Below are 6,648 nucleotides of genomic sequence, written 5' to 3'. Positions count from 1 at the left end.
CTCTAGAGGATCCCCAATGCTCCTTTCCTTGAAAAGACTGGCTCATATAACTTGACAATGTTAGCATAGAACAATAGACCATTCAGTGTACCCAGTGATACTGTTAAATTGAGAGCAATCAGTAGAACTACAAGTAGTACACCCATCACTGCAAACAGAGCAATCCAAGCTATCGTGATGTAATTATTATGACACAGTCCACACTTGTTTGATCCCATTAGTAGACTGTATCCATTTCTACATGATTCGCACATTCTTCCTCCTCTGGTATCCACACATTGAGTATCAGTGTCATTCAACTGAAAGGTAACAGGATCAGGAGAACAATAGAGGAGACAGTCCTCATTGATAATGCATGCATTAGGATTGGTTTCATTAGCATTGAAAGGTGCACTGGTATCATCATATGTTCCAATCCACAGTAGACCATTGTGTGTAATACCTAGAGTATTTATATCACATGTCACATTCTCTCTTGAAACACTTTGACTGCAGTCACAAACACCTGAACTGTTTTCAATGAAACCAATAGGACACTCATTAAAGATGAAACTTGACCGAATTTTGTGATGATATGTTGTGAATGCTATTTCATGTCTTGTGTATGTGAGCTTGTATGGTGTGTATTCAATCAAGTAACAGCTACCATTGATGTATACATGTTCCACTGGCACTTTATCAATTTCTATTTTTATCACTTCATTTATAGGAATGAATGTACCATTATCTAAACTGTAATTGAATAGAAACAAAGCAACATTATATTCCAATAGTTGACCTGGAAATATTTGTTGCTGACATTCATAATGATTCTGTGTTTCATAGATGTCAGTATCATTTGGTATGGTTCCATTGTTGTCAGGATCACAAAAAAAGGCCATAACTGGATGGCTAGAGCTAATATCAGAATTTGTCAAATTAAAATTATTGAATGAAGCGATGTACCCATATATATCATTTCCAGCTACTCCAGCAGTGTTACCTTTTAATGTAAGAGGAATGGAGCTGGAGTTTTGTTTAAATTGAAATTTACTGTTCTCATCAATATAAATTCCTCCTCCTTTATAAGTTGCATGATTATCAATGAACTCCAAGTTAGCTGATGGTGATAGGGCCACAATAGATGAACCTTTTATTGCCATTCCTCCTCCAACTACTCCAGTATTATTTTTAAATACTAATCTATTTTCTACAGTTACTACTGAGTCTGTAATCTCCAGTCCTGTTGATGAACTATTTGTAACAGTAATATTACTAAGAAGGACAGAAAAACAACCTATCTCATTTCTTCTGTTTCCAACAAGTTCAGTATCTATAACACTGAAATGAGCTGATTGAGTTGATAAACATCTGTTAAAGTATAAACCATACTCATCATTGTTACGTATTGAACATGACTTAACAGCAATAGTAGTATGATGATGACTCAATTTAGAATGTTGTCTAAATTTAATATAGCTGTATTGGCAACCTTCAATTACAATAGTCAATCGTGATTCAATGCTTCTAGATCCAATACCACAAAAATAAACCCTCGAAGATTGATCCAAAAAAATTACACCTGAATTAGATGATGAATTAGTATAATACAGAGAAAAAAGAGATTTAGAGAAATTATGACGAATGCCATAATCTGATGAACTGATGATATTGACACTATCTATAATAACTGATATATCATATAAGGTTCCATGATTCATATTAAACTCTAAGGTGCCATTAGTCACAGTAACATCAGTCAGTGTTAATGAGTAATGGGGTAATTTATTGTGACACATTTGATGTACAAAATGATAATAAATTCTTAGATATGAATTATCAAAAACTGAAGATGTTATTTTACTATCAAAAACATTGTGGAATATGAAAAACATGCGTCTATGTTTAAGGTTTTTTTTAAAAATAGAACCAGTAATCACAATATTACTCAAACGTTGAAAAATTATGTGGCAGTGGAATGATATGTTACTGAAACTGACATGACTGCTGGTAGTGACCATTAAAAACCCAGATGAGCAGTTAATAGTAGGAGACTGGTCCAGTCCATGTAGAGTTATATTCTGTACTGACTCAATAATAAAGTCAATTCTACTAGTTCCAATTAAGTAGAAGATGGTGTTACTGTATTGAGACATTTTCCAAGCATACACTGATAAAGGATTACAAGGTGACTGAGTAACTGAACTGCAGTCATCAGACACATAATACTGACCAGAGGAGACATTGCAGGAGCTACTGAAGAATAAGAGAACAACCACTAACAGGAGAGACATAGCTACTGTCTGTACTGACTGACTAGTGTATACTTGCAGGCTGTGAGTGATGACTTATATAGGCTACTTGTTCTCCAAATATGGAAATTTGATGCATAGTTGGGATGATTAGATTCAATCTAATTAATAATAGTACAATACACTACAAGTCATTCTTTTTAGTTGATAATATCTAAATTTTATAAATGGTATTTATAATCATTTATACTAATTCTTTAATTTATGATCTAACACAATTCTTTGAAGAGAAGATGAGATAATTAAAGAAAATATTAATTGACATAATATAGTCTCATACTTGCAGTGCTCAGTATTGCTTTGTCAGTATCTGCTTCACTCAATCAGTTTCTCTTAGTCTATATCTCTCCTACTCCATTCTCTCATCTTTACTATGGACTGCATGGTAATCATACTTACATTATAAGTCATTATGTGTACAATCACAGACATACTCTATCATTAAATGACTGTACATTGAATAAATGCTCTACTGGTATATGGTTAGTCACGAGTGTGCATTATCTCAATATTATACCATGGTGCGTGGGTGGTTACCATGGAAACCTTTGATGTTTAGCGGGAGTTATATGCCCATAACCACCCTGCAGACAGTGTGGGTTTTCACAGTTTACACAAGAACAATACTGCATTGGTATCACAGTTTACATAAGAACAATACTGCAATACTTTACCATGGCATAAGTCAGATACATCCCTGTCTGGAGGTGGTTATGGCCCTTTTGGGTAATTGGGTACATAACCACCTCCAGACAGGGATGTATCCTACACTTACTGTGTATATGTGTATTTATGTATAATGTGGTTTATAATGTTAGTAAATAAAACACTTCTTGTGATTCATACACTAACACTATCAGTATATGCAGTATTTTCCGTATGGTGCTTTATTTTGGTGGAGCATTATTTGGCAATTTTAATATAAAATTGTAATTGGCAGTTTACTGAGTATGTGCATTAATGATTGGCAGTGTTATTGGTAATTTTGCTAGCAAATTGCCACACAATTGCCAAAATAAAATTCAGCCAAAATTAAAGTACAATACATTATTTTATAATACAGATACCTATCACTAGTGTAATACCAATAGTGTTGTATTATATATTGTAAGTGTTTTATGTCCATGGCTTTAGATTTTAGTGATATATGCAAGACATGGTTGTGCATGCAATTTTATATACATCAAAATGTTTTCATAGTTTTATTTTACTTGTAGTACAAATCTGTGTTTATGACTTCATGTACATACTACCTATTACAGACTAAGAATTTGTTCATTTATGCACCTGTACTAGTGTTAAATGTACAATACAACTTGCTATTATCTGTAGTAATCTCCCCACAAAACTGTATCGGCCGTAATTATATTTTCACTAATTGGTGCTGTAATTACTACCAGTATTATGTATAGTGACTTACTAAGAATTTCCTTTTGATGTACATAAACACAATTATAACTAGTTCCCTCCACACATTTATAGGAATATACACATGCAGCCATAGGGGTAGGAACAAACTAAAAGTTGGGGGGGCTAAGGTATTATTTTTACAATTGATCATTAATACATAGCATGTACTGAAATTAATACTGTCCAAAATATTGGCGTCTATGCTCATTAAATGTAACAAATTCCTGTGCAATGTCCTTGATGTGTAAATCATGTGTATATTCTTTGTGTGTATGCAAAATAACTACACGATTAAGACATTGTGGAGCGCAAGTAGTTTTTAATCTCCTTAACGTTGAAAATGTATACTCAGCTGTAGCTGATGTTAACAGAGTTGTTAAATGAAGAAGTAGAGCCTTGTGTATTTCTGAAAAAACTAATAAAAGTGTGTTCTTAGAAGTTAAACTAATGTATTAATTGTTTTACAAAACGAATCATCACACAATATGCACACATATAAGGATTACCTAAACTAAAGTCTATAGTGTTGATAATAGTAATGCATGTACATCACTTAAAGTTGGAGGGGCTAAGCCCCCCTTCAATGAAAGTTGGGGGGGCTTAAGCCCCTCCTGCCCCCCCTGTTCCTACCCCTATGCATGCAGCCATAAAGAGGATCTACACCACAATACACTTACTGTTCTTCATACTGACATTGTGTCTATACACTCTAGGTCTGTGCTTTGATCTACAGTATTCACCAACTACTAAACCAATTAGTCAATTCCTTGAAATGAGTGTGTTGATAGCAATCGTGGTTTACCTGTCAGCTAAAATCTACAATTTCTTAAAGTGAGTAATGAATGATGATAGAATTGTGTGGTAAAGATTGGCACATAGTTTGACTACAGAGACTCCTCCTCAAGCAACAAGAGGTGACTCAAATCTTTTATACAATAGTACCATAGACTATATAATGTAACAGCTAGGACACACACATATGCACTGTACATTAATGAAGTATATACCTCATGTATAGCCACAGTATACACATACACTAGATGTGTATACTATCATTACCAATGCAATATTGTATGTAATTTTCCTTTCTGTTCGAAAGAATTAGAAAAGTTTGTGTACTATGCAAAACTTGGAGCAATCAATGCATTAATGAAAATAAAGACCAAGCAGTAATACAATACAAAAAAGCAACAGCAAAAATAATGGTGCTAATGTTAATAAGTGATAATAAGGTAGTTAGTGTTGTGTGCATCAGATAGGACACACATACACTGTACATAAACTAATTATTATTAGTAATGCAGTAGCGTTACTAAGTAGGATTCACCCCCAAACATTATCCATGTACACAGTACACAGCACACACATGTACATGTACACACTTTAATGCTTGTTGACATAACGTAAATGTTAATCTTACAGTTGTTTAAAAATAATAGGAGCTTTTAAATTAGTAGATCATGGGTTTTCCATAGGATTTTGGCATAATACTTATGCAGTTCTTGTCAGTGGATCTTTAAATTTGCATTGACAAAATACCATAATACTATAAAGGTTACTTCTTCAAAAATTGTGGGAGAGATTGTTTAATTTTACATGTTTTTATGTTGTGTAGAAAATTTGAATTGATTCCAATCAAAATTGAATTTTGATTGTACATGTACATTGTGCATGTACATGTACAATGGTTCTTGTCACAAATTAAATGGCCCACAATTTGACTAACAAGTACAAATTATCTATAAAAAATAAGCAATAAAAATAGCAATAGATAACAATAATAAATCATAACACATGGGATTATTGACTGAAAATCTATAACAGTAATGAAAAATAAATTAATAGTTACTGCTTTTATGACTAAAGTAGCTAATAATAATGATAACAATAAAAGTGGTGACAAAGTTACTAAAAACTATGATTAAAACTAATCAACAACTGATTCACAATTATCATTGCTGAGTTTAACATCAGTAGAAGTCGGTACTATTTCTCTCATTTGTTGATCAACAGTTTTATGTGATTCAGTGGCATCTTGATCATCATCATCTTCATCTTGTTTCTTGAATAACTTCTTAATTAGAGCATGATAACATTTCATATGTGACAACTGCAGGTAAAGATGATAAACAACAATCAAAATGGAACTAAAAATAAAAACAGATAAACAAGTATTGTACCAGATCAATACTTTACTCTCATTAGTAAAGGCTACAGATAAAGAAGCCATGATGCACAAGCTTAAGAGAAACCAAAACTCTATGATATTATTTAATTTTTTTCTGTACACACCACCAAAGATAAAACTAAAGCAAAGGATAATAGCTGCTACTGCCAATAACAAGATATGTGATTCATTCTGCAAAAAGGTGACAATTAAAAGTAACGGTATCCTAGTCACTAGCAGTAGACCAGGCCAGAATCGATAATCATCTTTCATTGGACCGCTATAAGAATCAATAATAGGCTTGAAACGACTCCAACTCTTAAACAGTTTAAAATGTGACAGATACTTCTCAAGTACTGGATGACATAAAAGGAACAGTGTGTATGGTATGACAAAGAAAACAGACACCAATAGGGCAAATCCAAATAGTCCAGCATGCTTCCCTTTAGCATATTCAACATTAGGATCCTCATACCATAAACTAACTGATCTTACTGACTCGTTTGTACAGTGAAGAGTTACCTCATGCTTGTGTAGTACAATAACAATAGTACGTACTAGTTTAGTATATGAGAGAAGGAAGAGTGTAGATAAAACAGGAACAGCATGAGACCCCATCAGTCTTGATATCTTACCATATCTCCTACACAATTGTATAATAATGAAGATTATTATCCACAGGTAGAGAGGGAAAGCAAAATGGAGCCATTGTTTAGCATAACTGTCCATACCATTGTAAAAACATATTTCAAACCCAAAGTCTAAGTTAATCCATGATAT

Source organism: Amphimedon queenslandica, unplaced genomic scaffold (genome assembly GCF_000090795.2).
Source record: "Amphimedon queenslandica unplaced genomic scaffold, v1.1 AMPQUscaffold_13134, whole genome shotgun sequence".
NCBI lineage: Eukaryota > Metazoa > Porifera > Demospongiae > Haplosclerida > Niphatidae > Amphimedon > Amphimedon queenslandica.
Note: the sequence above shows the minus strand (reverse complement) of the source record.